Source organism: Bolinopsis microptera, chromosome 2 (genome assembly GCF_026151205.1).
Source record: "Bolinopsis microptera isolate Bmic1 chromosome 2, MBARI_Bmic_1.0, whole genome shotgun sequence".
In the NCBI taxonomy this organism is placed as follows: Eukaryota; Metazoa; Ctenophora; class Tentaculata; order Lobata; family Bolinopsidae; genus Bolinopsis; species Bolinopsis microptera.
Window position 1 is genome coordinate 9,227,911 of NC_087073.1, and position 24,647 is coordinate 9,252,557.

The 24,647-nt window shown below is 38.5% G+C and overlaps 1 protein-coding gene across 2 annotated transcripts in view; it reads right to left on the minus strand.

The window, feature by feature from the left end:
* The window catches only part of LOC134810982 (ras-related protein Rab-21-like), a 30,617-nt gene extending 16,321 nt beyond the window's left edge, over positions 1 to 14,296 (minus strand). Inside the window, exon 1 of one of the 2 annotated variants that reach the window (XM_063817680.1) lies at positions 14,271 to 14,294. The gene's annotated coding sequence lies outside the window, so the exon portion shown is untranslated. Of the gene's footprint in view, positions 1 to 14,270 lie in introns of both variants that reach the window. The other variant, XM_063817679.1, reaches the window with a different exon arrangement.
* Between the last annotated feature and the right edge of the window lie 10,351 nt (positions 14,297 to 24,647).

Genomic DNA, 24,647 nt, shown 5'->3' on the forward strand with positions numbered 1-24,647 from the left:
GAGGTGCACCTTTATGAAGGCCAGCATGAGCAGAGACAAGATCCCGAATTTATCTCTCAAACCATCAACAAAGATCCAGAGATTCACAAAGGTACAAATAAGGGTGGGGTCTTTGAGTCGGAAGTAACACAATACGTTATTGCGGAGGTGCACCTTTATGAAGGCCAGCATGAGCAGAGACAAAATCCTGAAGTTTTCTCTCAAACCATCAACAAAGATCCAGAGATTCACAAAGGTACAAATAAGGGTGGGGTTTTAGAGTCGGAAGTAACACAAGACGTTATTGCCGAGGTGCACCTTCAGGAAGGGCAGCATGAGCAGAGACAAGATCCCGAATTTATCATTCAAACTATCAATACAGATGCAGAGGTCCCAAAAGATATCAGCGATGTCGAAGGTTTAGAGCTGCGACTAACGGAAGATTTATTGCTAATGTGCATTCTGAGGAGGTGCAACACAGAAACGAATCTGAAATTTGCCCTCAAATCATGGACAAAGAATCTGAGATTTAAGATCTTCATCAGAGTTAACCTCGTGGTATAGTTTCGAACTTTTGTGGATATTATATTTGTGTATATTGATAGCTTGAGATGAGTTTTTCGTTTATGTTAACTGAAACTGTAAGAAAAGTAAAATGTATGAACTTATGCAGTGAAACCTCTTTATATTGGGCTTATAGGGAGAAACGAAAATTGCACGGTACAGCAAAAACTTGGTATAGAGAGTTCCATGATCCTAATCCTTAACCTCTCAAATAAGATATCAAGTCTAGTTTTGCAATGGAATACAATTCGATATGCAGTATGCACTCACATCATCAATAATAGCGATGTGAGCTCTCACGAATCACGAATTCTCCAAACACAGGCTTCAGATCGGGGAAAGAAATGAGCACGGTGTAATTGTATAGAGGTTCGCGGTATAGACATTTTTACTGTGATATATTTTTGGTTCACTGTACATGTAAGTGCTTCACTGCACGTATAAGTGCGATATTCGATTACAAATAGATATGAGTTCTGATGTCAAGACATTCGGAAAAAGCTCAATGGGAATTTATGGAATACCGTTTAAGAAATATGCTTAAAAAATTAGTAATTTGAATTCCATATAATTGATTATTTGTTATTCAATTATTTTATTGTGTAGACGATTTTATAAATCTATTGAAGATTTAGATATTATTTTTCTTCATAAAAGATAAACTGATGTAAATGATTTTATTTGACTTGATTGATGGATCGCTTTAATGAGCAATAAAAATCAAGTTCTTATTTTAAGTTAGCTGATTATTCCAATCCTCGTAATAGTTTAAAGCTCATTTCCAAGTAGTATTGGTACGCTTGTTTGAATATCATAGAAACTGTAACTATCGTGATATGCAGATGTATAATATTGTGTATGATATGAATTATATTTGATTATTTTCTTAATTTTATTCCTCCCTATTCCGCTACTTTTGAAAAATTCAGTGTTTTATTTTGTTACATGACGGCTTTTTCCTTACCTGATTTGGTTTTAATTCCGAAATTTTCCTAACTTGGGTCCTGGAAGTGGATCAGACGATCAGTGCTGTACAAAACTAAGTTTTTTTAGTTTCTTCTCTTTTTCACCACATTATTCTGATTATCTTTTTAACTCCGGGATAATTTGAAACTGAGAATAACACGACGGAGGACAATTCAGTGGAACCTTTTTGAAAATGGTGGACTATTCTGCGGAATCATATGGCACTAAGATATAATACTAAAACGAATATGATTCTTCCAGATCGCTCGTTCTAATTATAGAACTTTTCACATAATAAGCACTCGAATCCCTATTATTTTTATTAAACTATCAGCAGTACACTAGTTTACACGTATTAACAAGTAGATTATTTAAGGGGGAGGTTTGTGTCACAGTGCCTGCAAGCACAACCGTCAGTCCTTACACCCCCTTTACTTTTTGCTTTTTATTAAGACTCAAGTCGTTCAGCAGGTTTACATTTATCCAAATTATTCTAATTCAATGTTAAAGATGACAGAAATCAACGATAATCATGTTAAGATTCTTATGAAGTGTGTGTAAATACATGACAGCACTGTGAAACGAAGCCAGTTGCAAACAACGAAGGAGGGATCGCCATGCTCATAGGCATCGGAGTCATGGACTCGGTAGTCCTTGCAGATTAGGATTATTAATTACCAGTAATTAAATCTCATCGTTAGTCGCTTTTATCGTGATTTTGAGTACATAATTTTAGATCCTTTCACTTGTTAATGTTTTTACCCCTTTCCAATGAGGGGACATAAATGTATCAACTGTTAAAAGTATAACAAGAACGGTGATTCATTGAACAACAAATAATTATTAATAATGAAATTTGTAGGGTGGTCAAGATTCTTGATCAGGTGTTTTAATTCACAATTTTTTTTACACTATCAACAGACAACAACAGTAAGTTTTTTGAATCTCGAAAAACTCTTCAAGTTTCAATGTTTTCCAGACCAACATACAGATCTAATCATCAGACCTATTCTATCATACTGCTGTAGTATATGGATTAGGGCAACCCAAACAGACACCAACGCGAGGAAGTTCAAACGAGTTCAGGCATTGGCATTGAGAATGATGTCTGGTGCCATGCCTAGTACTCCCTTCATCGCACTGAACCACCTCACTAACACTCCAGATATCGTACTTTTCCTGAGAGGTGAAGCAGCAAAGGGCACAGCCAGGCTTCAAGCATATGGAAGCCTAACCCTCGAAACTATCGCCCCCAGAAAAGGTACCATCACAACTCACACCACTATCAACAAACAATTCATGGTAAACCTCAACATACCACCCAAAGCAGAGAGAGACCTATCTATACCAACCATGATGCTTGAACGACGCTTCACGGTCACCACTCCTGGAGCTGACAACATTGAATATAGAGGCTCACTCCAAAACACCATCGACAACATCCCCAGTGAAACCATCACCTGCTACACAGACGGGTCACGCACAGACTCAGGTAGCGGGGCTGGTTATATTATCACCACAGACAACAACAACACTACACTAGATGAAAGATCATTCAAGCTTCCTGATTATTGCACCGTTTATCAAACAGAACTCACTGCCATCATCGAAGCTTGTAAATATCTATCAACTTACACAAACACACATATCATCATATGGTCAGACAGTCTCTCCTCTATTCAAGCTATATCCTCACCTTCAACGAGGAGTAGAACTACTAGAGACTGCTACGACACCCTCAATACACTCGGATCCACTAACACCTTAGAGATCAGATGGATAGCAGCACACATCGGATTGTGGGGTAATGAAAAAGCAGACGAGCTGGCCAAAAATGGCACAACCAGTGAATCCACTTTGAATTGCCCAATTCCACAATCTTACATCAAACGCCTGATCAACGACAAAGTCACAAAACTTAATCAAGAATCATGGATTACTAATGGTCCCAGACACACTAAACTGACACTTGGACATAAAAACATCAACATCATCAAAAATCTCAACACTACACTCAGTAACAACAGACAAAATTACAGAACTGCAGTGCACCTCATCACGGGACATTGTGGCCTCAACAAACACCTACACACCATTCACAAATCAGACACAAGTGCTTGTCCTAAATGCGGCGACGGAGAGGAGACTGTCTCACACTTTCTCGGACAGTGCCCGGCTATTGCCCAAATAAGAGGTCAATATTTCCGGGACTACTACCTCTCTGTCAATGACATATTCGACAACCAACACATCTCCACCATTGTCAACTTTACAAACCACACTAAACGCTTAGTGGTGCCGGAGGAGTTGGACCAGACAGGTGTAACATAGCGACTACTTTAACGCCGTCTTGCTTCGCCCCTCTCTGCTCTCTTCCACAATCAACCACCACTTAAGCGTTTATCTATAACACACCCCACAACACTTACCATCATCCGTGATTACACATCTTGATTCCACTGGCATCCTCCCACAGGACTGCCATACCCCAGAGGTAGGCAAAGCATCCATATGCTATCCTCTCGTGGGCCAACCAGGCCCAGCCTCTCTTTAAAAATAAAAAAAAATAAAAATACAGATCTAATAATATCCAAAACAATGACGTATTTTTTAGAAAATAACCATTCAAAAATGTTATATTTTTAAAGCACAAACAAGAAAGCTATGATCACTGATCAGGCCTAATGCTCTAATGACAATGTAATGATAACAGTTGGTGTCACAGTTAAACATACATTAACAGCACATGTTCATTTCAAGACGTTACCAATGCTGTTCATCACAATTTGGTTCTCGTAGCCCTCGGTCTTTTCTTAACGGTGAGGGTTTTGTCTCTGGAATCCCCATTTTTGGGTCCTTCATCTTGCTGGGTGATATTTGAGACCAGCCCAGCTAAGTCTTCCTTCACTTCAGAAAGTCTCAAAATGTAGATGACAGGATTCACAGCAGCGTTCATAACGACACTAAGCCGAGAGAGGAATATGTTGACGTACACCACTTTGCCAATGAAAGTAATGTGATCGTCAATACTCAGGAGAACCACCAAGATGCAGAGCCAGATAGGGACGTTGAAGACAGCGTATGTAACTGTGTAGAGGACGATGGTTATGAAAGCCTTGCTCATAGCAGCAGCTCTCTCCGTCCAGCTTCCTGGGTTTACAGAGGCAGAGAACTGTTGAAGATGTGAGCCTGGGTTACAGGAAATGGAAGGTTTCTGGTACCTACTCATCCGGGCTCCGGCTCCGGTGCTTGATGGTGATCATCAGGATATATCCGCTGCAGATAAATACAGGGACTGCAGGTAGGACCCAGGTTATTATAACCAGGGAGTAGGACACTACATTGTATGCTGCTGTGTTGTAATCCAGGAAATTAAGATCAGGTAGGCCCCAGTAACAGGCCCCTATCTGGGGAGCAAAGTAGATGGGGGGAGACTTGGTGCTGAAGAAGAGGGGAAGGGCTGCCTGGGCTACTTGGAAGAGGAGATAGAAGAAGACGGAGAGAAGAATATTGCGGTTCGCGGGTTCGTGGGACGAGGTACCAGATCACAGATAGTCATCCATCTGACCACACTTAGTGTGGCTACCACAAACACAGACATTTTGGAGGACACATTGAAGAGAAATCCGGTGAGGATACAAAGCGGGGGGCTGGAGAAAAGGACAGGGTGCCTGCTGTATACCATGCTGATAGCAGAGGGGAGACAACAGAGGCAGGTCACTATGTTTGTTACTGATGCCACCAGGTACAGGAGAAACGTAGTTTTGTCTGATCGTCTGCAGAATGTGCTTCATTGTGGAAAGCAAACCCGTTGCTAACTCAATTTTTAGTTGTATCACGACTTCGAGTCGATTTATGTTTTTTTGCGCTGAGCTGCTAAGCAACACCTGGGTTCAGGGTGGAGAAAATTAATTTTGATATGAGCAGATCCTATGCTACAGTGCTCTGTTCAGCTTGGTTCGTGATTACTGAATTTTGTTAATTCGGGCCACCCTGTATTTTCCCTATCACACCAGCTTTAATTTTGAGGCGTCAGCTCTGCCGATTAAATCTAGGCGGTACAGTGTACTTGTACCCATAATTTAAGCAACTCCCGTTTACTATGAATTATAAGAGTGTACTATCACCCAGGAGTTGCCAGATTATTGGGCACTCTCTTCTGTTTTTGATGCTTTGGTACAGCTAACTTTCCTTATACTAAGGATTAGACAAACTATGGACATTGTGCTCAGTCATATCGACGCCACGAACTTGTGAGAGCTGGATCTTGGTCTTTTTTCAAAATCTTTATACTCGTGCTACGCAAGGCGTTGTGAATTGTTAAAATGTACGTTTTGCTATTGATATTATTCCAACTCGTTTCTAGCTCTCCAACAGATCAATCAGTGACATCTGCTCGCAGAACAGAACAGCCATCTAGCTTTCCAACAGATCAATCAGTGACATCTGCTCGCAGAACAGAACAGCCAACGACCTCTACTTCAGTGACTTCTATGAAATACCATACTAGTACTACTTCTCCTGAAATTGGTATACCTTATCGGACTTTATTTGAGCGGACATTAATTGGACACTGGAGGCCCTTGCGTTCATTTGAATGTCCGTTCAAATAAATTCTGATAAGGTAGTTAAACTAAATACTGATCATGAATGCCTTCGAGCGTTCATTTTAATGTCCGTTAAAAATTATGTCCGTTCACGTAATGTCCGGTTAAATAACATCCGATAAGGATTATATAGTAGCTATGATTATGATTATGATTACAGCTTTAAAAATGTTTTAATTACGGCTCAATTTGTCAGCAAATGCCCAATAAATCTTTATAATGCCATATGTGATTCTCGCCACAATGGAGGAGAACCATATCTTATTTGACACGTGACGATGATCAAACTCCAGTTTTGGCCAACCAATACAGCAATACCTGGGATCACTGTACAGTGTACGTGCATAAAAAACAAGCATGGACAACCTTCCAAAATTATTCCGACCTCTTTTAGAACAAACACTTCATTGTGTAGCATTTATATTCCAAATTACTCCAAAAATAAGCAGTCCAAAACTAAGCATACGTTGCAACCATAAAACCTTTCAGTTTTTTTAAACGTACATTAGGAAAACTTCGCATAATCATGAATTGTTTCAGATTGGGAGTTTAAAGACACGACTCTAGTTCGACAACATGATAACGGAACTGTAACTCTGTCCGGAGATGAGGGACTGTTGTATGTTACACTCGTTAACAAACAAACTGGAGAGGAGAAGAGTGAGACAGTAAATGACGGTTATTTTGAAATGGATATCAACGCACAGATAGTTCGTCTATTCTGTCAGAACATTGGATACCCTGTTAAAGAGGGAGATTATGGGAGTAGACCGAGCTACAAATATGTTTCAAAGTAAGGTTTTAGTTAAGTTACTATGATTATCAGATATTTGAGGAAAGCTTGAACGATTTGATTTTGAAATGCATCAAGTCTGATAGATTTACTTAATCATTAAATCAATCATCAATGTTACAGGAGTTGGTTAGATTTGAACGATGTGCCTAGTATAATGCTTTTTGTGGAGTGTGACGAAGGTGATAAGAACATCTCGGACTGTAGAGCTTCTAGCCTCAGAAAACCCTCCGACTATGATCACAGAAATGATATCTGGCTGCAATGCAAAGGTACATCGTAGTAATATTCATGAAAATAATCATGGCATAATTATCGGACTTTATTTGAACGGAGCCCTATAGGATCTCAATATAGCGTACATTTCAATGTCCGTTCAAATAAAGTCTGTTCAAATAAAGTCCGTTCAAATAAAGTCCGTCCAAGTCAAAGTCCGTGTAACAGTATTATTGACATTAGTATTACACCCTCTCAAGGGTGTCAGCTTCAAAATGTATTGTTGAAAAATATTGTAACTAGCTTTTATAATATCATTCAGAACCAGTATGCTACATTGAAGAACATGGCGGGTTCCTCAAATACAAATGCCCTCGCCCAGGAGAAGACGAAGAAAAGTTCAAGTGTCACAACACGGAGGAGTTTTACTATACATCTAGTATTGTGTCCGTTTTTCAGCAATCGTTATGCTCTGAGGACCCCTACTACTATCAGGCTTGTGACACGAGGATGTCTGGTTTCATGATAAGTAGTAGTGATAATATATTATGTGAGAATTATTTGTGTCGGAGAGCGGGTGAAAGATTTGAAATAATGTCACTTACAAAGCTAAGAAAATACGGATATCTTTGTGATGGTCAACAACACTGTGAGGATAACATGGATGAACAGAATTGTGCAGATAAAACAACATTACGCAGTGGACTAGAAGTAGATCCTCGTTTTATATGTCATGATATATGTGAAACTATTTCCTGTGAGGACGAAGCGAATTGTAATGGTCTGACTTATGGAATGTATTGTAAATACACATATAATAAACTAAATCTCAACCATTACCTACCTCCTGGTTATATATGTGACAAACATAATGATTGTGATGATAGAGAGGATGAGTTCAACTGCACAACTACTGAGCAAACAAAGAGCACCTGTAGACAACGCAATAGTTTTGATTTTCGTGATAGACCGATCCACAACTTCACCAAGTGCGGAGTACTACTACTAAGCACTTATCAGAATAGGTATTGTGCAGACGAAGATCTAAAGAAATATCAAACAAATTGTACAGACCAAGCTAGGGAAGGAGGATCGTGCACTATAAATGGATACAAGTCAACTATTTCTAAATATATGATTTGCTACAAAGACAAGAATGTTCAAATTTGCGATGATCACCTAGAAAGTCAATGTCAGGACATCTCAAAATCATGTGTCAATATGCACAAACACGTGATGTGTGATAACTTTCCGGATTGCAATGACAGATCTGATGAAACACACCCAATATGTCGTATCCAAACTGAAAACACCTGCCAAAGAAAAGTTGGAAAAGCAGCAGCAGCCGAATTGACGTTACCTTTAACCTGGCTAGGCGACGGTATAGAGGACTGTGTAAATGGTATTGATGAACTGGAAATCTGGCCAACATGTGGAAAAGGTAAGTCCCGAAGATTAGTAACCAGCAATAAAACGTGCGAAAACGTTCTCCTGTGCCCCTTAGGAGATCCTGGCTACGTCGAATTAAACGATCTATGTGACGGAATTGAAACATGTGGTAATGAGAAACAAATGTGTTCATTATCCCAACATTCCTCGAAAATCTTCACTTCGGTCTCAAGCAAAGGAAATGGCTTCGTCAAGCAGCTATCATTTTGCATGAAAGGTCTTAGGAGTATCAAAAATCTCAAAAAGGATAACTGCACACAAGAGCGTTGTATCTTTCCAGATCATCACTTTTTTGGAGTGGACACGAAAACAGAGTTGCATCTCCCTGAAAGTACACAGAATTGTGAGCATATGTTCGGGGAACAATATGTCTTTACTAGCTGCACAGAAAAATGTAAAAACTCAGCTTGCCCACTGAAGAACCTGCCAAAATACGATGCCTGTCCCAATCAATACCCTAATAGGATAGGAACCCTTGCTAACAACAAATATCTGGTTTTCTTCACCAAATCACGAGAAAACTTATTCACGAATAGTTATTTCGTGTGCGATAATAATGTCACATGAAATGAAATGAAATGAAATGAGGTATTTATATCCCGCTCATATGATTAACCAACAACACAAGGAAGGTGGTTAACCATGTCAGAGCGGCTGACTGTGAGTGATGTGAGCAAATGTGTAAAAATGAACAAGAGTATAACGTAATATTAATATAAGACCAAGACAAAATTAAAACATCTTTTATTTTAAACCACACTAAACTAAAAAGAAGCAGAGACCATACAATACATGTAGGTATAATAAAGGTTAGTACAGTGACAAAGAAAGGTAGATAACTTAGACATAAAATGGAGTGCGGTAAGAGATAAAAGCCAAGGTGTCTTGCAAAATGAAGACAGATGGAAAGAAAAAACATCAAAACTGATTATATAAATGGTTCTTTAACATTCGCTTGAAGCAGTTGGTATCAGTAATACATCTCAACATCAGTGGAAGAGAGTTCCATGCAATCGGTGCATGGCTTGAGAAACGTCTGTCATCAACTTTGGACTTTTTATTCTTTGGTACCTTGAGCATGAGATGGTCACCAGGTCTCTTCGACCTGGTCATGGTCATGGTGTTTGAGAGTTCTTTATCCGCTATATCCAAATCCAGTAGTGCTTTGAGGTAATCAGGTGCAGTACCGTGAACTGATTTGTGGGTTAATAGACAAACTTTAAAGAATATTCGTTGGTCTATAGGGAGTATGTGGGCCTTCTTATAGCTTTATAGAAGGGAACCAAGTCCGTGGTTCTGTCTTCTATGTTATAGATGAAACGAACTGCCCCATTAAGGGTGGATCTAAGTTTGTTTAGTCTGGTCTTGGGTAGATTCATGTATAGAGAATTACAGTAATCTAACTTAGATATAACCAGTTGTTTCACCAACATCAATTTAATGCCTTCATCCAGGTAACGACCAATAGTTCTTAGGTTCATCATTGTCCAGCTACATTTCCTTTTGACATTATTGATCTGTCTTTCCATATTTAAAGTTTCATCAAATTTGACACCCAGACTCTTCCAGCTGTCTCCTTTGCACTCCGTAGGTAGAATTTCAGTGCTTCCAAATTGCAGTCTGACACTGAGTTCACACTTTTTTAGAATATGGCTCTTTCCTAACACCAATAGTTCTGTCTTACTTTCATTCAGTTTCATGTAATTCTTCACCATCCATGCTTTTATCTCTGCGAGACATTTGTTTGTTCTGTCTTGGACATCAGTGAACTGTACCACACGGTTTGGTTGAAATGAGATGTACAGTTGAGAATCATCTGCATAGAGCTGTATATCAAGACCATATTTGGCCGCAATTTTCTGGAGAGCTTTGATATAGAGGATGAAAAGAATAGGCCCCAAGAGTGATCCCTGGGGAACTCCAAACAAAAGCTCCAAGAAAGAAGAAAGAGTATCATCAATCTTGACACAGAAATGTCTTTTCTCAAGGTAGGACTTTATCCATTGCAGCGCACTTCCAGTAATTCCATAGTCTTTCATAAGCTTTTCCAATAAGACTGTGTGGTCAATGGTATCAAATGCTGCACTTAAGTCAAGAAGTACAACTATGACAACATTCCCAGCTTCAATTTCTTTGTTAAGATCATCACACATTCTTACAAGTAATATTTCACAGCTGTGATTAGGGCGGTATCCAGATTGGACTTCTGAGTAAAGGCTATGATTCGTAAGATGGACATTGAGCTGGTTTAGTACAATTCTCTCTAGGATCTTAGAGAAGGCAGAGAGGTTAGAGACTGGTCGATAGTTACTGAGAATATCAACATCAGCATTTTCCTTTTTCAAAGTCGGCTTAATGACAGCTTTCTTCATATCCGAGGGAAAAACTCCAGTCTTCAAGGATGAGTTCAATACGTGGAGTAAAAAAGGCGTTAGTTCATCAACACAGTTTTTTAAGAGAAATGCTGGGATCGGATCCAAGCAGCAGAACTTGTTGGACATCTTTGATACCAGGTCTTTGAGTTCATCAGCTGTTATCTCAGAGAAATTACCAAAGATGCAGTCTTTATCAACAACATGATCTTTGTCTTTGTCTTTGTCTTTGTCTTTGTCTCTGTCTTTGTCTTTGTCTTTGTCTTTGTCTTTGTCTTTGTCTTTGTCTTTGTCTTTGTCTTTGTCTTTGTCTTTGTCTTTGTCTTTGTCTTTGTCTTTGTCTTTGTCTTTGTCTTTGTCTTTGTCTTTGTCTTTGTCTTTGTCTTTGTCTTTGTCTTTGTCTTTGTCTTTGTCTTTGTCTTTGTCTTTGTCTTTGTCTTTGTCTTTGTCTTTGTCTTTGTCTTTGTCTTTGTCTTTGTCTTTGTCTTTGTCTTTGTCTTTGTCTTTGTCTTTGTCTTTGTCTTTGTCTTTGTCTTTGTCTTTGTCTTTGTCTTTGTCTTTGTCTTTGTCTTTGTCTTTGTCTTTGTCTTTGTCTTTGTCTTTGTCTTTGTCTTTGTCTTTGTCTTTGTCTTTGTCTTTGTCTTTGTCTTTGTCTTTGTCTTTGTCTTTGTCTTTGTCTTTGTCTTTGTCTTTGTCTTTGTCTTTGTCAGAATCTTTTCCTTCCTTCTCAATGGCTTGTCTGATGGTCGCAACCTTTTCAGCGAAGAAATCTTTGAAATCTTCTGACAGTTTTACAGGATCCTTGTAATTTGGAAGGTTTTGGGTGTCATTTCCTAAAAGCCTGTTGACTTTTCTGTACAACGCTTTAGTATCCCCCGAAGAGGACCTAAGAGAGGTTTTGTGGTGAGCACATCTTTTGACAAACTCTAGTCGGGAAAACTCATCTCTTAGCTTAACATAATCAGATCTCAGGTACTCAGATCTTGTACTGTCTATATAATCTACTTTATCTTTTCTCCACGCACGTTCAGCAGTTCTTCTCTTTCGTCTGAGAATACGAAGTTCCAGGTCTAACCAGGGCATTGGCTTCTTAGTAATCCTCTTTTTTATGTAGGGACAGTGTTTATCCATTAATTGAGTAAGCACAGTGTTGTAAAGGACGACATCATCATTTGGGGACATGTCTTTAGGGAAGTTTGTCAGTTTTGAAATTAAAATATCTTCTTTAAACTGTTCTGTATCAATTAAATTAAAGTTTCTGTAGTTCATGAATTTAACGTCTTCTTTGGTCTTTGTCTTGATGTCTGCATCGAAGAGGACAAGGAAGTGGTCAGATTTGGTTCTTGAGGGACGGATTTCAAATGAAGTCAGTTTTTCCTTGAAGGATCTATTAGTCACTACAAGATCTAGGGTTCCACCTTGGTCATGGGTTGGCTCAAGAGGAACGTGTTGATAAAGGTCATACTCCTCCAGGAGTTGGTAGAGTTTCTTTGGGTAGTGTTCTTCAGGTTTTTCCATGTGAAAGTTGAAATCTCCAGCGATGATAGGAAAACCAGGTTTGACTGTGAGGTCTTTAAGGTAGTCTTCGAATTCTTCTAGAAAGGCACACTCCGTGTACCGAGCCTTCTTGGTATAAGGAGGCCGATACAAGTTCACAAGTCTCACAATATCTTGTTGAGATTGTAGCAGTGATTCCATCACTTGGAAGGATTTGTACTTCGTGACTTTACTATTACATTTTAATTGGAGCACATCACGAAATAGCATAGCTATACCTCCTCCTCCTCTATGTTTTCGTGGATCCGAAAGTATATTCCAACCGAGTTCTTTGATCTCCATTATCTTAGCTGTGTTTCCATCACGAAAGAAAGTTTCTTGTACAAAACAGATGTCACAGTCAACTTCTTGAAGATGCTCTAAGACTCCGACTGTTTTGTTCACTAAGGATCTTACATTGAACGTTCCAATCCTTAAACTCTTCCTAGGCGTAGTTTGGTCTCCTTTGTCTTCTGTACGTACCAGTTTTTTGAATTCTCACATCCTGCTGTCCTATTCATGATTCCAATCCGTTCTCTTACATACGAGGGACATAGGTTGTCAGAGGCTTTGTGGGTCTTTGCTGAGTTCTTCTCAGAGTGTTTACTACTTTTGGCGCAGTTAGAGCACTTTATCTTTGTGACAATATTTTCACTCTTGCTTCTACAGTCTTTTGACTTGTGGTTTCCTGCACAGAAGAAACATGTTGGGTCTTTATCTTTGGCTTTACAGTACATGGAGTTGGCCATGTGACCAAATTCCTGGCAATGATAACATTGGATGACATGAATTCGGTCTGTAACATGGTGTTCCCTAAGGTCAATATGAACATAGTCTCTGTTTTGTCTGATTGACTCACGTACTGCTGCATTGACACGGATGACAGCCGTTTTCTCTTTATCATCGAAGAAAACCACTTTAACCGCATCGTCTTTTTCAGATGAGGACTTCAGTATTTCATTCTTTTCCAAAAGTTTCTCTAGCAGTGCCTCCTTGTTTGTGATATCAGAAGGAATATTCCGAATAGACAGTTTAGGGTCCAATTTCTTTCCTGGTTCGGACTTTGACGATACCTTGTATTTCTCTTGACTTTTAAATACTGTTTCAGCTTTCTTAAGTTGATCCTTGGTAACAAACTTGAAGGTTGCAGTATTTCCGGACACTGTATAGTTCTTCACTGGGTTGACTTTAAGGGAACCTTTCATTTCCTTTTCCTCATCTTTAGTAATGGGTTCTTCCGTTTGAGTCTTCTCCACTGTGAGTGTGTGTTTTTCTGCAAGCTTAGTTTCTTCTTGTGTTTTCTTTTCTTTGGGCAGTGTTGCTACCACTGTATTCAATAAATCTGGTAGAATTGTAGGGAGTACTTCTGCTAGTACCTCTTTGAGCTGTGTCTTTATAATTTCCTTGAAATCTGGTGATTCCTGTTTAGTAGTAGTTGTGGCTTGTTTTGTTCCTAAAACTGTTTGTGTTAGTTGAAGAGCATTCTTGGAGAAAGTGTACAAATCCTGGATAACGACAAACATATCTTTTTTGGCAAATCCAGGTAGAACGTCCTCAAATAGCGCTGATTGAACAGTTATCTTAATCTTTTTATCATTCTCATCTTTCTTACCTTTAAAAGACATTGCCGTGCAGTTTATCTTTTTCAGTTGTTCCTTCATCTTTTCCAAGTCCAACTCCATCTTTTCCATGTTATAAACCCTGCTAAAAGATCAAGGACCGAAGGGACAAATGACAAATTGTCAGTTCTTAAAAAAACTAAACAACTGTTTTGTAATAATTCGATACCTCAAATTATTTATTATATAGTAGTGTTGAAAGTATTAAAACTGCATGCATAAATTATTCTCAAGTATGTGACTTGATTGATAATTGTGGCGACCGATCGGATGAGTTGGCATGTACCAATGGTTTCACATGCGACTCTGCTCGTATCATTACAAAAGATAAAACATGTAATGGGAAATTCGATTGCTTCGACATGTCTGACGAATGTAATCTGGAGTGCTCAAAACAGATACTGGAAAATGTAGCTCTGAAAGTAAGCTCATTGATCATAGGGGGGCTAGCTGTTGTGGCAAACCTGATCGTAATGGTAAAGAACGTAGGATCTCTAAAACACTGCAGAACATCTGTAGCCTTGGCTAACAAATCCCTAATAATCTTGATATCTTTGGGAGACTTCTTAGTAGGTTGCTATTTATTGGTGATAGTAATATATGATGCGGTTATTTTCAAGAAAGACTACTGTAAAAGTCAAATCGAATGGATGACTAGCTTTCAGTGCTCCACGATAGGTGTTGTCAGTACCATAGGATCCCAGATATCTTTGTTTGCTATGGCGGGATTGAGCACCATTAGGCTAAATGGAATACAGGGTTCACTCAGAGTCCCAGGTGAAGTCAACATTGTAAAATCTCTTAAGGTTGCACTAGGGGTTCTTAGCATCTTCATGACATCTGCAGCCATTGCTATTACACCAATAATTAGTTCATTTGAGAACTTTTTTGTAAATGGACTCAAATTTGCTGATGAGCTTAAACTTTTCATCGGAACCCAAAACAAACAAGAAGTCCTCGCAGTCCTTGAAGCTTACTATGGACGGATGAAAGGAAAAAACCTGAGTTGGGAGACGATCCTAAAGATGTACCGTGGCATGTTCTCCCATGATGTAGGATATCCAGACCACACCGATACGGTCACAAAGCTTGATTTCTACGGAAATGACGGTGTGTGCCAGTTTAAGTATTTTTTCGACAACAACGACCCCCAGAGAAACTTCGTTTGGGCGATACTCGCAGTGAACTTTGTCTGCTTCCTATTCATTTCAATATCCTACATTCTGATAGCTATTGTCTCCAGAGAGTCCTCAAAAGGTCTTACTAATTCGCAGAACAATCGACAAATTAGTGACCGAAACCGAAAAATTAGTAGAAGGATAACAATCATCATCACTACTGACTTCTGTTGTTGGGTGCCTTTCATCGTTATCTGTGTGTTGCACTCCCTAGAAGTTCTTGATGCAACTCCATGGTACGGCATATTCTCAATGATCATCCTGCCAATAAATTCTGTGATAAACCCATTCCTTTATGACAATTTTGTCACAGAATCACTCAGTGCACCTTTTCGATCACTCTCAGCCAGAATTGCCAACTCAGCCATTCACCAAACTATCATCGCACGTTTCAGTACTGCTCAACCTGAAGTTATCGAGATGGAGCAGATAGAAGTTCGAAGAGGAGAACCTGGATGCTCTACTGGTAGTGTCCTCGGTACAAAGCATAAAGAAGCTGACGGACCGAAAACAACAGCAGATCTAGATATTCGAGTTTCTTGTCTCCAGAACCAAGCTAGAGATAAAGGAGCAGAATCATCTTCAGCAATAGTTACAGGCGAGGACGGATGTGCTTGGTTGAACAGAACAGATGGTGACGTGATAGTTGAGGTACATGATCCATCTGTAAGACAAAATCCTGAAGTTATCTCTCAAACCATCAACAAAGATCCAGAGATTCACAAAGGTACAAATAAGGGTGGGGTTTTAGAGTCGGAAGTAACACAAGACGATATTGCCGAGGTGCACCTTCAGGAAGGGCAGCATGAGCAGAGACAAGATCCCGAATTTATCTCTCAAACCATCAACAAAGATCCAGAGATTCACAAAGGTACAAATAAGGGTGGGGTTTTAGAGTCGGAAGTAACACAAGACGTTATTGCCGAGGTGCATCTTCAGGAAGGCCAGCATGAGCAGAGACTAGATCCCGAATTTATCATTCAAACTATCAATACAGATGCAGAGGTCTCAAAAGATATCAGCGATGTCGAAGGTTTAGAGCTGCGACTATCGGAAGACTTTATTGTTAATGTGCATTCTGAGGAGGTGCAACACAGAAACGAATATGAAATTTGCCCTCAAATCATGGACAAAGAATCTGAGATTTAAGATCTTCATCAGAGTTAACCTCGAGGTATAGTTTCGAATTTTAGTGGATATTATATTTGTGTATATTGATAGCTTGAGATGAATTTTCGTTTATGTTAACTGAAACTGTAAGAAAAGTAAAATGTATGAACTTATGCAGTGAAACCTCTTTATATTGGGCTTATAGGGAGAAACGAAAATAGAACGGTACAGCAAAAACTTGATATAGAGAGTTCCATGATCCTAATCCTTAACCTCTCAAATAAGATATCAAGTCTAGTTTTGCAATGGAATACAATTCGATATGCAGTATGCACTCACATCGTCAATAATAGCGATGTGAGCTCTCACGAATCACGAATTCTCCAAACACAGGCTTCAGATCGGGGAAAGAAATGAGCACGGTGTAATTGTATAGAGGTTTGCGGTATAGACATTTTTTACTGTGATATATTTTAATTTTTGGTTCACTGTACATGTAAGTGCTTCACTGCAAGTATAAGTGCGATATTCGATTACAAATAGATATGAATTCTGATGTCAAGACATTCGGAAAAACTCAATGGGAATTTATGGAATACCGTTTAAGAAATATGCTAAAAAATTAGTAATTCGAATTCCATATAATTGATAATTTGTAATTCAATTATTTTATTGTGTAGACCGAGACGATTTTATAAATCTATTGAAGATTTCGATATTCAGATTTATCATTAAAGATAAACTGATGTAAATGATCTTATTTGACTTGATTGATGGATCGCTTTAATGAGCAATAATTAAAATCAAGTTCTTATTTTAAGTCAGCTGATTATTCCAATCCTCGAAAAATTTCAAAGCTCATTTCGAAGTAGTATTAGTACGCTTGTTTGAATATCATAGAAACTGTAACTATCGTGATATGCATATGTATAATATTGTGTATGATATGAATTATATTTGATTATTTTCTTAATTTTATTCCTCCCTATTCCGCTACTTTTGAAAAATTCAGTGTTTTATTTTGTTACATGACTGGCTTTTTCCTTACCTGATTTGGTTTTAATTCCGAAATTTTCCTAACTTGGGTCCTGGAAGTGGATCAGACGATTAGTGCTGTACAAAACTAAGTTTTTTTAGTTTCTTCTCTTTTTCACCACATTATTCTGATTATCTTTTTAACTCCGGGATAATTTGAAACTGAGAATAACACGACGGAGGAAAATTCAGTGGAACCTTTGTGAAAAGTGTGGAATATTCTGCGGAATCACATGGCACTAAGATATAATACTAAAACGAATATGATTCTTCCAGATCGCTCGTTCTAATTCTAAAACTTTTCACATAATAAGCACTCGAATCCCCATTATTTTTATTAAACTATCAGCAGTACACTAGTTTATACGTATTAACAAGTAGATTATTTAAGGGGGAGGTTTGTGTCACACTGCTTGCAAGCACGACCGTCAGTCCTTACGGCTTACACCCCCTTTAATTTTTGCTTTTTTATTTAGACTCATGGAAAGTCGTTCAGCAGGTTTACATTTAATCCAAACTATTCTAATTAAATGTTAAAGATGATAAAAATCAACGATAATCATATTCAGATTTTTATGAAATGTGTTCTTAATACCAGCATTGCTCAACGTGTTTGATAATAAAGAAAGTAAGCTCACTATGGATCAGGAACTTCTTATTCTCGTCTTTCTTTACGGACTACGGAGTAACCAAACTAATTGGCAGGATTCTCGGCAACTTCCTTTTAAAGTACGTGAGTTTCCGAATCCTGCAGCCTCTTCTTTCTGTTATCATAGCATCCTGCTACCCGAGTCTCATTTTCCTGGACAACAGCCTGATTGTCACAGTGGTTGCTATGGGGATATGTAACATGTGTTTTTGTGTGAACTGACGCTCATGGAGTTTGATAAGCATTACTTTGGGACGGAGCGGCTTGTTCTGGGGGCGGGGGTGATGTCTGGATGTGCCATGATGGGCGCTGCAGTCGGCGCTATTGTAGCCTCGTTCCTGAGCAGTCACCAAGCTGTGATAGTTACTTGTTTGTTGAGCTGCATTCAAGTGGTTACATTCTGTTTCATCACAGAACGGTAGATCAGTAAGTGGAAAATGTATACCGAATGTATTTGTGACCCTCAATTATATTTATACTAGTGAGTTTTATCCTTAAAGTAACTCTTTGGATTTAACAATAATATTAATACCTACATACCATATCTTTATTTTTATTTTAATCATTTCTAAATGAGCAGGACTCAGTACACCGTGATATTCACAATTTTGTGATTCATTCTTACTTGATTCTGCTTTATTACAGAACGAATGAACAATTAAACTTAAAACACTTGTAATTGAAATTATTTCTGACCCTCAGTTATATTACTCAGTTAATAAGCAATATATTTTGAATAGCAAAAAAACGTAACGTGTTTTAATGAGATATTTATTCCAGGTTAATCATGTTTAAAGTATGAGTAACAACTAACAACAAGTAAAATGAGCTATTTCTTTGAATCAAAAGTTAAAATGAAGAGGTGCACTGACTTTGAAACTGTCATTAAATTCTGTATTTGGTCGTATTGAAAATATAATATTTATTACTTCCTGGACCGAAGTTTTACAGTTTTGACTTTTGAAAGAATTCTTCTCCAGAAACCAATTGCACCGTGACGGATCAATTTGACATTTTTTTAGCCTCTGTGAGAAATAAACCTAATCTTTTGGGTCTCTATATTTTTCAAATGGCTTTGCCAGCAAATTCTCCAACTCTCTGTGCTGTTCTGTGTACCTAAAAGAAGCTTGAAATCTGTCAGAGAATGTTAAAGACTCCTCATGTGAGATCTTTTCAATGTAACATCAAGATAGAGGTAAAATCAGGTACTTGTCAAAACAAAGCTTTATTCATGAGCATTGCAAGCAGAGGGTTCCTGCTTCATTGTGGCAAGCAAACCCGTTGCTAACTCCCCTTATACCAAGGATTAAAACAAAGGCCATTATGACATTAGGAAAACTATGGAGTATGGACATTGTGCTCAGTCATATCGACGCCACGAAGTTATGAGAGCTGGAGTTTGCTTTTATTTCACAATCTTTACAGTTGTGCTAACCATATCTTATTTGACACGTGACAATGATCAAACTCCGGCATTAGCCAACCAATACCTGGGATCACTGTACGTGCATGAAAAACAAGCATGGACAAAATTCCATCATTCTTCCGATCTCTTTTTGGACAAACACTTCATTGTGTAGCATTTATATTCCAAAATTTTCCAAAACTACGCTATTCAAAACTAAGCATACATTGCAACCATAAAACCTTACAGTTTTTTAGACGTACATTAGGAAAACTTCGCATAATATCATGAATTGTTTCAGATTGGGAGTTTAAGGACGCGACTCTAGTTCGACAACATGATAACGGAACAATAACTCCGTCAGGAGATGAGGGGCTGTTGTATGTTACAATCGTCAGCCAACAAACTGGAGAGGAGAAGACAGGGACAGTATGTGGCAGTAATTATTTAAACACGCAGACAGTTCGTCTATTCTGTCAGAACATTGGATACACTGTTAAAGAGGGAAATTTTGGGAGTAGAACGAGCTACAAATTTGTTTCCAAGTAAGTTTTTAGTTAAGTTACTATGATTATCAGAAATTTGAGGAAAGCTTGAACGATTTGATTTTGAAATGCATCAAGTCTGAAAGATTTACTTAATCAATGTTACAGGAGTTGGTTAGATTTGAACGATGTACCTATTGTAATGTTTTTTGTGGAGTGTGCCAAAGGTGATAAGAACATCTCGGACTGTAGGGCTAGCTTCAGAAATGTCTTCAAATCATGTGATCACAGTTATGATATCTGGCTGCAATGCAAAGGTACATCGTAGTATTATTCATGACAGACATTGGCGTTGACCATTGTTAATGGTCTGGCCCGGCGCGCGCTACTTCGTAGCACTTGCGTTCGAGAAGAAAGCGGCGCGCGCTACTTCGAAGAAATTTAGACGAGTAACATCTGTCAAACATTGGCGCCGCCGGTCATTATTATTGATACATGTTTCGTATCCTTCGGCGGCGCGCGCTTCGCGCGCGAAAAGTGGCATGCAACGTATGTCAACATTATTATAACGGCCAAAATATCGAGACTTTGTCCGCAAAATTTTAGAAATCTCGTTTTTACCAACTGCAATTACAATTATTTTAAAGTCAAAGAAATTGTAATCCTGGACCATGTCTCTAAATAATACTAATAGCGACAAAACTAATAGTAATATAGCAATATGAAATTCGGCCGGTATCCTGCAATTTGTTTTTAAATCGGGCTTTATAAGGTTAGTTATAGAACTGCTGACCTAACGAGTGCCGAAGGCACGAGTTTTGTCAGCAGTTTTATAATTTACTTACAGCACGGCTTAAGATCACGGTGATACTTACCGTTTGCGACCAAAAATTTGAAATTTGGAGTTAATTAAGAGGTCGAAAATACCGAAAAACTGATTTTTCGCACCTTCAAAAGTGTTCATTGTCCAATGAGAGGCCTTCCATCTGACAGGTAGCGTGCAGGACATCTGGGTATCACGTGGCGATTTCTTAACATATTAATGGATGCGTGGTGTTGTTCATGTGACCTCCGTTATAAACTTACTGTATTTTCATAAGTATCAATGACAGGCGAGGGTAGGAGTAATTACCCGCTGAGTCAAAACCCGGATTAGGCGAGCAATTCTATTCGGAATGCCCTCACGTATCCAATAGTATGCTTAAAAGATAGTAATTCTTAATCAATAATCAATAGAAATTAACCCTTAACACCATGCACCACACCAGCCTATCATATTATATTTGTGAACATGCATTACATTGTCGTATGAAAGTATGAACTCTCTCTACAGTCCAAACAGACCGTTTGAGCACTCCCTCCCCTAATAAGTTTATAGTATTATATGACCATGTAATATATACGCCATGTAATATATACGCTACATAATATTATAGTATTATGCAGAGAGAGAGAGAGAGAGAGAGCTAGCCCCGTAACTCTTGCCGTTCTTCTCAAGCCATTTTATGTAACATATTTTGTGGTACAAAACCATCAATTAAACCACTTACCACCGGCCGATTTTTATAAAATTTGCTTATTGGCTTCGTCAGAGTTTTGTCGGCACTATACCGAAAAAACCAGTCCCGTAACTATTACCGTTTTTTTTGTATAACCGTTCGGAAATTACACACACACACACACACACACACACACACACACACACACACACATTCTGGTGTTATTAAGCTAAGATGGCAAGTACGTACGGTACGTACCTTTAAATTAGCTGTACGGTACGTACTTAATAAAGTAGGCTGAAAGGTACGAATCCAGTTGATAGCAATGGAAACAAAAACTAGACGGTACGTGCGCAGAATGCAGATTAATCCAGAAGTAGAAGAATTGGAACCTTCGCGCGAAATTCTCAAACTTTTTTCTGCTTAAACAGTTGGCCCAAATAGTATTCATTCAGTGTTTTAAGTTCTTCGTCAATTTGTGAGACCAATTTTAGAGATTACAAGTATATTATGGACAAGCGTAGATTAAGGTTTTGACCATTGTTAATGATCTGGCCCGGCGCGCGCTACTTCGTAGCTCTTGCCATCGAGAAGAAAGCGGCGCGCGCTACTTCGAAGAAATTTAGACGAGTAACATCCGTCAAATTAAGGTTGCGACCTGAGCTAGCTGAAAAGCTGGTGTTCGATACTGCAACAAAAGGATGAAGCTTTGAGTATAACGATAATTACAAGTAGTAGTAGTGTAGTACCGGTTAAGAGCGATCCGGTACACAAATTTTCCTCTTAAATCTCTTATTGTTTTAACGTATGTAATGTGCAGTTTTTGTTACGTGTTGATAATCTAGCTCTCTTATCTCTATTTTATCGCTACATTATAACTGCCATTGTGCGGGTACTGTGTTTTTACTTTATACAAGTACAAGTACACGATGGATGATGATGAAATGGATATTCTTCAAAGATTGTCAAATTACTCTTCCTACATTACCGATAACCATCAGGTCTATAACTCTTGGGTTACTAAACTCTCGGAAGCTATGGGCTGTGTCCATGAAAATTAGTTTTCAGCTGAAACGTTCAAAAAGCCAGTGAAGGCAGTTTTAGTCAAACATTTGTATAATGCGTATCGGACTACCAGTGATCATGTAGAAACGTTTCTGGATATCAAGAAAGATATGGAGGAGTTGAAGAGCGAGCTTATCCGATCGCAAAGTACTGTTATCAAGCTGCAGGCTGAACTTCTGGAAAGCAAATCGAAGCAATTGGAATCCGTGCACTCCACCGTCAAGACCACCGTCCAGGACACTGTTCAAGCTGGGATAATCACATTCAGTCAAGCTGTTTCGAAAGCCGCACCTGTACTCACAGAAGAGAGCTTGAAAAAGGTTGTACAGAATGTTATATCAGAAGAGGATCGAACTAAGAATGTGTTAATATTTGGTTTCGAGGAGACTAGTGAAGAGAATCTGAATCATGAAGTTGGCGAGATGTTTCAGCAAATTGAAGAAAAGCCACACTTCGAAGCTGTCCGGGTTGGGAAGAAGTCAGCTGAAAAGATTAGACCAGTTAAAGTTTCCTTTGAAAACTCAAGTACAGTCCATCAGATATTAGTGAAAGCCAAAGAACTGAGACTGATTTCACGTCATAAAACTGTTTTCATTTCTCCGGACCGATCACCTGAGGAACGAACTATCCATCAGCAGTTGGTCTTAGAGATGAAACAGATCGCCAAAGAAGACACAGATAAACATTATTATATCAGAAGTGGTAAAATTTGTTGTAAGGACAAGATAGTGGAGTGAACGATTTATAATAATGTTTAATGATATACATCCTTAAGTTGTTTTTTTACCGTTGCTATGCTAACTTTTAATGTCAATAAGTAATTTAGTTTTGGATTTTTATATCATACTCATTAACTGAATATCTTAGTTTGGGGTATATTCATAGGCCACCCGCTTTGACATCGGCAATCTTTATTTTTATTTGGATTGTTGATATAAGCGGGATAAAAATGCTTTATTTCATTTCATTTCATTTCAACCACTGTGTTTATTTTCGACTTCTATTTCAAAACTTATGATGATAATACTAATCAAAAATTGCAAGTAATTCACTGAAGTTAATTCTAAAAATTTGAAAAAAAATTGTACCTTACAGTGCCTGTACGGTACGTAACTTTAAAAGTAGCTGTACCGTACGTACTTAATAATATAAAGCCCTGTACCGTACGTACTTGCCATCTAAGTTATTAAGTTGATTGGAACTTGTTGTTGCATGCTGAGCTGAAACTGGGAAGGATAAAACAATAATTACTATTAGGTACATGATTGACCATTGTTAATGGTCTTAGGTAGTGCGTCATCGACAGTGAGCCGCGCGAGCCGACTGTAGGATGGTTTTTTAGCGCTAATTTTGGCCAGCACAATTTTCTTCAAACAAATAGATATTGAGTAAATGAGTATCCTTCCCGACCTCCGTTTGCAACAAAAATTGGTAAGCTTACTCATAGACTTACAAGAGAAGTGTCCAAAAAATTTAAAGTATATCCAACCATTAAACATTATGTTACAGCTAAAAGTTGATTGACGATGTCCAATGTCAATCCGTCGAGATCGTTGCTCTGCGAAGCAGAGCAACGATCGACGCGAAGCAAGAATGCTAGTTTGCGCGGCGCGTCGAAGCAGCGAAGTCCCCAAAGCTAAAAGCAGTGTATTTTGCCCCATTTTGATCACTATATCAACTCCGATATCCACCAAATTTTTCGGACAGTTGTGAAAGCCCTATTGGAAGGTCGTCGCCAACCCAGAAAACCTTACCGCCTGCTGGGCTTGCTAGAGGTGATAGATTTTCAACAGCACGTTTGGCGTCGCGCGTCACATCGAGTTTACCTTTCACACGCTGCATTTAGTTTAGTAGTCATGACAACGACATGACTTTGCAAAGTTTAAAAGCTGCGATCTTTTATTTAGCCAAAAATCAAACTTTTCGCTTTAATTCAGAATCTAAGTTGTCCCAAATTGTGCTCCTGGGGAGCCTCCTTTAAATTTACGAGACGGACATTTTGTTAAAAACCGGAAGGTTCTATCTATTTTACTTCTGGAGATATTCCCCGGCCGGTAGGGTTTGCTGGGTAATAAAAATAGAGCAAAAGACTTTGCTTTGAGCTGTAACATATAATGTTT